This window comes from Dipodomys merriami, unplaced genomic scaffold, assembly GCF_024711535.1.
Source record: "Dipodomys merriami isolate MVZ:Mamm:240054 unplaced genomic scaffold, mDipMer1.0.p SCAF_7, whole genome shotgun sequence".
Taxonomy (NCBI): domain Eukaryota; kingdom Metazoa; phylum Chordata; class Mammalia; order Rodentia; family Heteromyidae; genus Dipodomys; species Dipodomys merriami.
In genome coordinates, this window is record NW_027206290.1 from 23,311,471 (window position 1) to 23,324,250 (window position 12,780).

Genomic DNA, 12,780 nt, shown 5'->3' on the forward strand with positions numbered 1-12,780 from the left:
ACATTGGATTGTATAACATAGTTTATGTTATACAGTTTTATGTTTTTTCAATATACTGTGCTGTATTCAAACTCTTCTTTTTGAAAATTAGGTCAATTTTCTTGCTTTTATGAACCACATTGCACTGAAATTCTTTGTACCTAACTCTGAATATTTATGATAATGTCTGCCCCCTACTTCCAAGAAAAAAAAAAAAGAAGAAAGGTGCTAGATGCAGTCATTTTGAAAAATGCTCAGAACTGCTGGGTAGGTATTGGTAGGACAAAGGAGACAATGCTAATGATGAGCTCTCTTCTCAGCTTTATTCTGCATGGAGTGGTACGTACAGCCAATATTTGCTACCTCTTATGCAATGTTTTCTGTGTGGAAATCTTTGGATTCTTCCATAAATATTTGTCTGCTCGCTTCTACTGGACTCTAAGTTACTTGATGACCAGGGCTATCATCAAATGAAGACAATATTTTCAAAAGAGAAATGACACATCAGACTTTTAAGTGGTGGTATTGTCTTGCTTGGTAGTTTCAATCAGAAACTTTGCTTTAAACTGGGATAGTTTATTTTAATAAATGAACAAATTTGGGGATATTATTGATCCTGCACTTGGTGCAGAGTGACAACTGAATAATCACTACTTACATGAGAGGAAGGATAAATGTGATTGTAATATAAATATGGAGATAAAGAATGTGAATGTGAGTTAATATTTTTGTGTATATGTACTGGTCCTAGGGCTTGAACTCAGTGCCTGAGTTCTGTTCCTGAACTTTGAATCACAACTCCACTGGTGAGTTTTCATTATTTTTTGTTTGTTTGTTTTCTTTGTTGTTGGTAGTGGTTAATTAGAGATAAGAGACTCAAGATCTTTCCTGGGTTGGCTTCAAACCTGCAAACCTCAAATCTCAGCCTCTTGAGTAGCTAGGATTCAAAATCTGAACCAAAGGCACCTGGTTTACTTAATGATTAGACTTACTTAAGTCTTTCATTGAATAAATATTTCCATAAGGAGTTATCATCAGGATACATAATAGTTATATAAAAGTTTCATCAAATCACCTAATGGACCTAAATTAATGAACATACAAGTAGCTTTTTCATGAACACTAAACTCAGTACACACATCTGACCATGGTGCTGCCTTGTTATTGAAAATGAGTAAATAAAATGTTCTTTAAGCAATGACTTTTCAGATATTTGAACACTGTCACATCTTCAATGATTAGTTTTTAATTAAAAGGAACGAAATTTCTGAAGAAAGGATTCTAAGTCATTTACTAAACACCTGCCCATGAGTGACATATTCTTGAATCTAGCCTATTGGCTCTGTCTATCTTTATTTTTTTTTTCAGAGAACAGAAATGGGCTGGGAGAACCAAGGGTTTGCCACCCAGCCCTAAATCCAGGTTCAGTTCAATAATTCAAATCTGTGAGCAAAAAAGCAGAGCTCTTTCTTGGAACATTAATTATGCTTTCACTAGACTTTCAAATGCAGGAGTTATGAAGATGTCTCTCCTTAATTCAATATTTTTTTCCCTTCAGAGGTCACCAAGAGCTTTGTCTTTCCTGCAGTATTTTTGAGGGAAAATGTGTTTTAATAAGTAAAATTATTTCTCAAGAGCTTGAGAACTTGACACTGATAGGCCAAAGCTGTAGATGCTCAGAGCTGCCTGAACCTTTTGCAGTAGTTCATATCCTCAGGAGTTTTGGACTGTCAGCATTGAAGGGTCTGAAATTGGGAAATATATTACTCAAGTTTGCCCATTAAAATATTGGGGGAATAAAAAAAAAGGTACTGAAATTGAAGCCAGCGTGACATGAAGTATATGACACAAGAAAAATGCCATGAATTCAGGGGTTGTCTGAGCATAGAATCGTGAGATGAGTGCAGACAATACTGTGTGAGTGTGTGTGTGTGTGTGTGTGTGTGTGTGTGTGTGTGTGTGTGTGTGTGTGTGTGTGTGAACGGCTGATTTAATAGCAAGAGAAAACTCCATGGAAAAGCATCAGTGCATAAATTTCTCCTTCCCTGAGCTCAATGCTATTAATTCTTTGATGCCAAGAGTCAAACTTTGTCAGAAATGGAATATGCTCTGACATCCTCTGCCAAATGGATAGACACCCTCCCAAAAATGACATTAAATGATATTTCATGCTCCGACCAACTTTCTAAAGCAAAGCTACTTATAATTTCCATTGGCATGAGACTCTCCTGTTTAATGTATGACAAGCTTTATTGTCACGGTCCCATATTGTGCTATTTTGAGTATTCACTATCACTTACATTGAACAAATCATTCAACATGCTATGCTAACAATGAACATATCCTACAAAAAAAGTTAAGCTTTTGGAGGAGACAATGTAGAACAGTGATTGTTACTTAATGAGAATGGGTGTAGAATTAGTAAGAGTAACAATCCTGTCTGAATGGATAATCGAACTGAATAAGTTTCAGTGACTCTTTTGATGCACCATCTATACAAAGGAATTGTAAAATTACACACACACACACACACACACACACACACACACACACAACATTATCTCCAGGAGATCTTGTGTTTCATGCATACCATGCTCAGATTCTTCATTTGTATCAGAAAGGAATGAAGAGCTGCTTGTTGCTTTTCTCATATTATTGTCTTTAATATGCAACTTCTGCTAGGCATTATGGGATAATCACCATCAACCAGAGGCCCAGCATGATGCTTCTACCACTAAGCGTGTGTTGGCATTTCTTTAAATATTTTCTAAAAACATTCAGACAAAAAAGTGGCATAAGATATCACTATTCACACAATTCCAGACCTGTGAGAATTCTCCAGGGGCTTCTTTTGCTTTGGTTTCACTTAAGGGAAAATAATTGTCTCCACTTTCTAAGATGTTCCTACGTAAATTAACTTGTTGAATGAAAATTCTTATATTTGCCAAATTCTAAGGTATTAAAAAAAAACAAAAAACTTCACATATGTTGTTTTATTTGCTCTTACAATGACTAACTACATGGGTACACCAGGTAATAATGCCTGCACCAGAATCCACCTCTTCTGATTGCCAGGTCCCAGAGGTCAGAGAATGGGGAAGGCCATGGAAGAAATCATACTCAGAGTGTATGGTTCAAATTATTTGCCATCCAGCTTCTGTCAAAAGCTTAGTTGAAATGGTAAAGGAATTCATTTCTGATGATCAGTTTGGCAGTATGTGACAAAAGGTGTAAACACATGTCAACATTTTAACAAAGCAATTCCACTTTTGGTAACTTATCAAGAGTATGTACAAAATTATACATATATATACACACCACACACATATACATATGTATATACACACATGATATGCATGTGTGTATGTGTTTGTGTGTACAATGTTGTACCTTTCCGCTTATGAAGTAAGGAGGTCAGGTCTGGCCTGTGCCATATGTTGTAAGGTGAATCGTCCCAGAGGCCACATTTTGAAATATAGAATATTGGAGTCTTTATTATTCAGTTAGCAGGCTGCTAGCCTGTTGTTACAAAGCCCTGCAGCCCCCAAATACACATAACACAGCTAGGAAACAGGTTAGAGAGGAAAGAAAGAACAAAAACAATACCAACAATACTAACAACCCATGAGAGTTGAATTGGGGCTCCATGATGACCTGAGATAAGCCAGGAGCCAGGACACAGGACCGATCACTGAGTAATGGCGACTGGGCTGGGCTGGGCCTAAATGCGGCCTGAGCAGTGGGCGGATCCACAGGAAATTCACAGTCCCAGGTACTGGACTGACAAATTCAGTAACCTATCAGCCAAGTGCTGCCCCTGCCTCCAGGGTCTCCCGCCCCCCACTCCCATCACCTGAGAGGCAGGTAATGGGCCCCGTTGTTTCCCTCCCCCAGCATGAAGACGGGTGGCCAGCCCCTATCTTCCCACCATATGGCCAATATGGCTCCAGCCAGACCTGACATCTTTGCTTCACTTACAGTAAAAGAAAAATGTAAACCTAAGTATTTAAATTAAGAAACAATAGATGAATAAATACAAAAAAACGTGGTACCTATACACAACAGAATTTTACATAGCCATTGGAAAGAATAAAATAATGTCATTTGCAGGGAAATGGACAAAACTAGAATAAGTCATATTAAGTGAGGTAAGCCAAGCTCAGAGAGACAAGCGGCATATGTTCTCTCTAATATGCAGAAACTAGATCTAAAATGCACTGGGATAGACAAATTACACAGGACTCTACATACTCACACACAGTGAGACCAAAAGAAGATATCCTGGGTGAGAGACATAGAAAGGTACAATGCCTAGGTGTCTCTTCATATTATTATAAAATAACATACCACATATGGAAACAAGAGTCCTTATTATTATTTTAGTTTTTGATGATTCTGTATTCTTTTACCTTATGTATGGTATATTCAAGTATATATCTTTGGAAGGGCTTGGAAGAGGGTACAGAACTTGAGGGAAAAAAGGTGAAAAAGTACAGCTTTTGAGCTCACTGGACACTGATGAAAGTGAACTATATAACTTTTGGGTGGAGATGGGAGGGAGAGACTGAGAGAGAATGAGGGAAACAGAGACAGTGTATGAAAGGAAATGCACTCACTACCTGACTCATATAATTGCAATCCCTCTGTACAACATATCTATAATATCAATAAACAAAGTTAATAAGAAAAGAAACAAGCTACCATGCTAATATATATCCTCATAATTGTAATATAAGATTGAAATGGAAAATCATGGTATATGACAACATTCATTAAGTAACGAGTACTTCTCATACATTGACACATAAAAGTCAGATTTGGGCAAGTCACCATTTCACTGAATTCTTGACCTTACCTGAGAAAAACATATGAAATGCTTAGGAATGAAAGAAACGATCAACTTGCCCTTATATTCTGTCACCAATCTCCTTTGTCCTGAACTTGCCTCCCAGTACCAAGAAAACAAAAAGTCTACACTTGTTCTCATTGCCTTCTGCGGCTAGGTGTGACCATGGGGAGAGATTTGTTTCTCTTTGCTAAAGGGCTAAGTTCTCTTTGCTTCTTTTCTTTCTCAGCACTTGCCCCAACTCCCTGATTCCGGTCTTATTTTTTCCAGAGCTGTTAGAAACACTTTTCATATACAAGGTGAGAATGTAAAAAGAAAAAAAAAATCAAAACTCATTCTACATCAAATGGTAAAAGGAAAAGAATCCAGTTGCTGAACTGATGCCAATAACTACGCTAACATTGACTGATATCTGTTATTATGTGCAAGGAAGAAATCCTTGTTTGATTAAATAACTGCTCTCCTGTCTCTCTGGCTTTCCTGCCATTGAATGAGCCTAACATATCATGGTCATCATCTAATTATTGTGATAATCAAATAAAATATTTTATGTACAGTTTCTTTATGAGCAGTAAATAACTCTACAGATGTCTTTTGGTGATACAGATATTGGACTTAAACACTATGAGATGGAGGTTAGGATCCTAGCTAGAAACTTTATTTGGCCTTGTTCATAAGAAAATTAGCACAATCTTTCTGTATGTAAACTCATTTGTAAAAGTGGAAATTAATGTCTTAGAGGTTTGTTTTGAAGTGAGAGGTGTTAAGATATGAGACCACTCCCAGCAGATGTACTAATACATCTTACTCAATAAATATTTGTATGAAAAAGAAATTAGGAAGTAAAGCTCTAATGTGTAGTCTGCTTCAGATAAAGGCACTTGCTTTTTCTGGATCAGATTATGATGCTTCTTGTCCTTTTACCTTACCATGTGAAGGTCAGGACACCAAGAGGTGTTTCATATTGCCCTATTTGTAAAAGCCAAAGAAGGGGTTGTATCAGCTTGTTAATTGCCATCTAGCTAATGCATCACATTAAGGGCATCACATATACTGATCAATTTTAATTACCACAAAAGTTGATGTGTTATGATTTACTGCATTACAACATATGAGGGAAAGGCAGTACAGAGGTCTTAAGACATTAATCTAGATTGTACATCTAGAGTGATTGAGCCACCAACATTCAAATTCAGGCAGTCCAGAGTCAGAGTTTGTGCCCTTGATTTCTACGTGAGGTGATGTGATAAAATGACCAATACGTTGCCTGGAATTGTCTATATGGACATAGAAAAGGTTGAATCCTAGCAATCTTTGTTTGTAGATCAGGAGAGAGAGAGAGAGAAAGAGAGAGGGGGAGGGAGGAGAGAGAGAGAGAAAGAGAGAGAGAGAGAGAGAGAGAGAGAGAGAGAGAGAGAGAGAGAGAGAGAGAGAGAGAGAGAGAGAGAGAGAGAGAGGGAGATCCTGCTTCCTCTAGTTAGCTTTTGAAAAAAATAAAAGCATTGAGGTCATTGCATCCAGGAAATAGAAGGGCCTTTCAGTTTCTGGGGAGTTGAAAAGGCAGAAGGCTCAAATTTCCCCTGGGTTTCATCACATTAAAGCCTTATTGGGCCTAATGTGATGAAGGCCCCTTGCCCAGACCTCACTGGGCAGAAGGCCAAGCCCAGGCTTTCTCATTAGGCTTTTAAATAAAGGGATAAACTGCTCCCTACATAGATAAAAGAGAGGTAGAGGAAGCCAAAAGAAGCAGCCTTGAAATTTACCTAGACCATTCTCTCTCCCTCCGTGTAAACTTGCAAATTCCTTCATATGAAAGACTTCTTGGCATTTGGGGCAACTCTCTTAGGGGAGCAATCCTATTTATTATTATTCTTTATTCTTATAAAAATGAAAATTTCCTTTATGGAGATACTCGGGATATGAAATCAGTTCCCAGAAGGATTTCTAGAAAGTTCCCCAGAGTAAGCAGACTTCCTAACTAGGCGTAAAGCTATCTGAAGTGATCAGCATGAGAGGAATTGTGGCTTTCTTGAAATGACTACAGTGGTTTCATTCTCCTATTTTGTCTTCCTTTATTTCAGAAGTCAGAAAGTCAGACTCAATCACTCCGAGGATGTATTGCAGCTGACATTTCTGGATGGAAATTATTTCCTGCCAATTACATAAACTCCAGTGTTCCTGAGGGTGTGGAGATAAGCGGAGGGTGAAGGTACTGGACAGGTTCTACTGGCCATCATGAAACATGAAACAGGCAAGCTCATAGTGAGACACCTGGGTGCAAAGCTGCCCATCCTGAGATTTTGTTCTGGAAAGAGATGGCCTCTTGGGTTTTTCTGGATTAATCTAGAGGATGGCTAATTCCCACCAAACTTTGCAGGCAGCATGATTAAGCCATGGAAAGCCTGATTTTGTGCTCACTTCCTGAACAACATGAAGAAGGCTTATACAACAAATAACACTGAGGGCCTGTGGGTTTTTTTTCCAGTTAAATATGGCAAGTGGCAAGTACTTCATCTACCAAGGATGTGGGGTGAGTTTTCATAAGAAGATGGCTGCAGGGGCCACAGTAGATGGTAGCAAGATTCTAGAGAACCTTCAAGAAGCAAGGTGCCAAATGACACGTGGGAATCAGACTGAATCTACCTGTGACAAAAATGTGGACCACAGGTACAAACAACCTCAGCAGATGACAGTGTCCAAAGTCTAGTCTAGTCCAAAGAAGATGCTGGTCTACCTCAGCAGGCATCTGATCCTGAGGAATCCCAAGATGGCCTGTCTCCAGCTGAGAAAGAGACATGGATTACAAAATGGGACTGTTAGGAGAGAATCAGAATGGGAGGGGTGATTGGCAGGAGAGGGTGATATGAAGTGGATATAAATGAAATACTGTATATACATGCATGGAAACAGAAAGACACCCAATAAAAACTGTAAAAAAAAAAAAAAAGAAAAGGATTAGACTAGAAGGGGTGAATTTCATCAGAGCACCTGACACATATGTTTGGATGTAGCAAAATGAAACTTGTTTGTACATTTAAAAATACTAATAAAATGCAAATAAAAAGGACTCAGTGTGAGGCCCTTACTTTCAGACCACTTCTCTCTTTTTTCTTTTGAAGACATCAACTATTTAAAATTAGTTATTTGCATCATTTTCTTGAGGAAGTAACTCCCAATGTTAAGTTCTGAGAGAGCAGGTAATTAAGTCTCTTGGCAGATTGCTTTTCTTGCTCTTTCTCTTTCTTGGTGCTGTAAGTTCAGTCCAAGTCCCAGGGGACAACAAGGAGGACCCTGGGAAGGCAGAAGATGAATGTGAATATAAGAAATTCTTGAGTCAGCACTTATCAGATAAGTAGCAAGTTTAGATCTCCTTTTCCATTAACTTCCTGGCAGGTAAATCAGGAGAATAATCCCATTCAAGAAATAATTCAAAAGCATCTCCTTTTCGGTCTGAGAAAAGATAGGATTACTTTTCTACCTCTGTTATGTAGACCTGCCCAAGTCTGACTACTTACAATCTTAACTACTGTCTCCAGTTGAAGAAATAAGGACCCATGAGATGGAAGTTTTTCATGGGTTAAAATGGATGCTTATCAGCCTCAGCATCAGAAGGATTCAGAACAAGGACACATAACCATTTTTTTCTGTTTCCCTTGTTTAATATGATACTTTATTTTTGTTCTATTTGTGGAATCCTTAAAACCTCTGTTACAATGATATATTCAAATTGATGTGGGAAGGCAATCTGGTTAAATCAGCTTTGATATTTATCTCAGGGTGTGACAAGATTGATCTGGGTCATCATGGATAATCGACAGTTTTTAGTGTACTTCTCAGGTTCACTCTCCCCTCCCCCATACCACCTACATCCTAATGGCTGCAGGTAAAGGATTCTTCTAAAAGGCTATCTGTGGTTCACAGACTTGTCTGGGGTGGGGAAAAACTATAAAGTACACTTTGTCAGTTAATGTAAGAGTTATTCATTCTGCTTAGCTTCCTTCCTAGGCTCATAGGTTGGGAGAACCAATCTCTCTCTCTCCCCTTCTCCCCCCCCCCCTCATTTATTTTTTTAAGATTTCCCCTGATGGGCTGGGAAGGTGGCTCAGTGGTAGAGCACTTGCCTTGCATGCATGAGGCCCTGGGTTCGATTTCTCAGCACCACATAAGGAAAAAGAAAAAAGCCGGAAGTGGTACTGTGGCTCAAGTGGTAGAGTGCTAGCCTTGAGCTGAAGAGCTGAGGGACAGCGCCCAGGCCCACAGTTCAGGCCCCATGACTGGACCCCCCCCCCAAAAAAAAAGATTTCCCCTGATGCATATACAATATACATATAATATTTTCTTAAGATAATACTTGTTTTTCCAGATTGGAATAAAATGTAGCCTTACCTATTGAACACAGTAAAACTCATAATAATAAATCTGTGGGCTAAAACTCACAATAAATCCATTTGCTGGATAAATATATTTTTAAACATATTTTTGTCTTACATTTTTTTTAGTATTTCTGCTCAGAGTCAGGTTAATATTCTTAAATAACGACTGCTGTTTTTACTGCTGAGATGCAAAGAGTGTTGGCTGCCCATGTTAGTGAAGCTGTATGGAGATCATCATGTAAAGCCACCTGTGCTAAATTCAGAAACATTCAGTAATTAATTACTTCAAGTATCACAGTACTCTTAATGGAGCGATAATGTGTATATTTAGAACCTGTGAGTGTATGCTTAATTTTGAAAGTCATTTTCCAGGAATTCTCTCTTCTGGAAGAGCAATAGATTTACATAAACTAAACAACAACAAAAACACCTAAGGGCTGATAACTAAAATGTATGAATGTTCTTCCTTATAGCCCTAGTCATAGTGAGATATTTTATGCTTAGAAATATCAGGAAAATTTGTTACTTATGCAAGTCTTCACCATTATGCTTAATTGACTCCTTTACTCATTCTGTCATTCATTTAGTCAACAAACAATGACCTCCAGGCACCATCTATAAGATACATTAAGTACACACAATTTGGAGGCATAGTTGAACATAGTTTTAGCTCTTAAAGGATTCTTCACTTTAATGGAATAAACAAACACATAAGAGAGCTCCAAATTGAATTTATCATGCTCACAAGGGGCTACTAAATTATCTATTGGGGAAAAAAAGTATTATTATAATTTTTTAATCCGTCCTGGTGCTTGAACTCTGGGCCTGGGCACTGACCCTGAGTTCTTCAGCTCAAGGCAAGTGCTTGAGCCACAGCGCCACTTTCAGTTTTCTGGTGGTTTATCAGAGATAAGAGTCTCATAGACTTTCCTGCCTGGGATGGCCTTGTACCAAGATCCTCAGATCTTTGCCTCCTGAGCTAGGATTACAGGCGTGAGCTACCGCTGCCTAGCAGCATTGTATTTTTAACATTAAAAAAATCAAGAAAAATATTACTCTACTGATAGTTGACATGTGTTGTGGTACTGTTGAAAGCACTCCAAGTTTTCCTTCAAGAAGAAAGAAAGGTTTGAGGCATGCATTCTTAATTGGTTACCTATGTTCAATTCTCAAAAGAACTTGCAGCTCATTTTTTGTTGATCATTTCTGGAGCCTTGGAAGTTAAATGATTTACAACATTATTGAGTTTATGTTCAGAACTTGGTCTGATTTTTTCAGTGACATTATACTGGAATACTGGAACAAAATAACTCATGGGGAAAATAAAATGGGAGTTAGGAATTGGTTGTCAATGGCTCATGCTTGTAATCCTATCTACTCAAGTGGCTGAGATGGGAAGTTCATGGTTCAAAGCCAGTGAGGGCAGAAAAGTCCCTGGGACTCTTATCTCTATCTACTCCTCCCCTCAAAAAGAACAACAACAAAAAATAACAAAAGAGCCCGAAGTAGAGGCTCAAGTGGTAAACACCAGCCTTGAGTGGAAAAGCTAGGGGACAGTTTAAGCCCTAGTACCTGACACAAAAAAGTGAGTTGGGTGAACAGAAAGAAAAATTGACTATCAAGGTTTTAAAAACACTGATTCTACTATTATTTAAGATTCTGGACATTTCTATAAGCTGAGTCTCCTTCCCTGCTCTACAAGCTATAGATCAATAGAACATTATATACTAGTATAAGGATTAAATGAAAGTAATGCTTAAACACACATCACAACAGCCACACAGTATGTGCTCAATAAAGGCCACCTGTTTGGGTAAGTCCAAGGCAAATGAAGGAAAAGAACTTTGCCAAATATTTTATTGGCAGTTACCCTTCAGAAATATCCACCAGGCACATGACAATGGCATCACTCAGGGTTAGGGTTGGAACTGGCTGCCTTTGGATTGGTGACATTTCCAGTAGACTATTCGTCAGAGATAAATTTCCTAAGACTTCGGTTGGACGGAGCTCGGGCATCATAGTGATAAGAATCAATATAGGGGGTAGCCAAGGCTTTAGTGCTGGGCCGATTTAATGGGTCTTGGAAAGCGTTGTATTAAAAGCTTTTAGGGGAACGCTCCCTGTTGCTGCTTTTTTGTACTCTGTCTAGTACTGTAATGAATGCTGCCATAAAGGATGTTTTATCTCTGCATTATGAGTACAGGTTTGACTGTGCTTTCAGAAGGATTTTAGCCAGCTTGGGTTAAGAGAAGAAGAATTCACATGGAAATATCTTTTTTCCCCCTTGTAATGAGTAGCAATCTGAAAAAATTAACAGCAATTGTTGATATTAAATTCCCAAATCAGAGATTTTTTTAGACTGATTAAAAATATACACCATTCACCCCGACAGAATTTCACACCAGAATCTGATCATATAATTATCTTTATCTTATTGTAATATTTTGGATTGGCATGGTAGATTGGTTCTGTAAGATACTTTAAAAAAAGGGGGTTGGAATTTCTTAATATAAAAATGCTAATAAAATTATGGGTTTTCTTTAAGGCCATTCATACCTTTGAAAATCCCAAAGCTTACCCTTTATGATTATATAGGTGTGACATTATTGAACATCGATTTTATTTTTAAAATATGAAGGTGATTGTGTACCAAGCAAATGTCAACATGACTTACTTGCCATCAGGAGTCTAATATAGAAAAGCAGAAGAAAAAACCTTTAAGCACTCTGTTGGCATACATAGAACACTCAAATGTTCCCTTTGAGGAGTTTTCTGTCTTGGTTTACTTTTTCCTGGGTGATTTTTATGAGTATCTTTATGTATGAAGCCAGCACTTCAGCAGCTATCACTTAAAGCCCATTTTGGTACCCACTTGCTGGAGCGCTTAGTAAGGCTAGGAAAAGAAATGTGGTATTGAGTACCTTGAATATGTTTCCCCACTCTCTTCTCCTATGTGTTCTTTCAAAAGCATAAACTCAAGAGCCATTAGCAGAAGCAATCCAGCTAAATCCTTCAGTGGGAACCAGGACAACGTATAAAGGTTATGACTGGTACATTGAACTTCTTAAAGGAAGTCCAAATATTTTATTCCAATCTGGAATTTTATTAACAGCCTCCAGAAATATAAATCTTAAGCATACCATCAACAGTTGCATTACCGCTTTCAGAAGATGAATTTGGGGGACGTTGGATGCACTTTTTAAGGCTGTTATTAACATGCCTTTTAATACAGTGATGTGCTTTATTTCACTTTTCTAGTTCTTACTGTCCTCTAGCCAGTTGATTATAGCAATGTCATTTATAAGAATTGCTTAATTACTGGGGTTTATTTATGCATTGTTACATATACCATTGTTGGGTATTTGTTGGGAGTGCTGAGTAAAATCATAAAAGCAATGAAATATGACTTTTATCCTTGATAGTCCATGCGGTGGGAGAGTCAGAAACTGGACCTGTAGTAATGAATATCACTAGATACTGTCAAAAAGTTTGGATGGCTTCATGTGCGTTCTCTGGAAAAACTGAATATGTGCTTTAAAAAAACCCAGCATTTTCCATTTCTGTTTTCTCATTATAAAACTA

At 38.0% G+C, this 12,780-nt stretch overlaps 1 long non-coding RNA gene across 1 annotated transcript; it reads left to right on the forward strand.

The window, feature by feature from the left end:
• The first annotated feature begins 660 nt into the window (after positions 1-660).
• LOC138816999 (uncharacterized) lies at positions 661-7,804 on the forward strand. Its single transcript, XR_011368747.1, has 3 exons — positions 661-785; positions 5,055-5,124; positions 6,907-7,804. It is a non-coding gene; the product is annotated as an uncharacterized lncRNA (long non-coding RNA).
• The last annotated feature ends 4,976 nt before the right edge of the window (positions 7,805-12,780 follow it).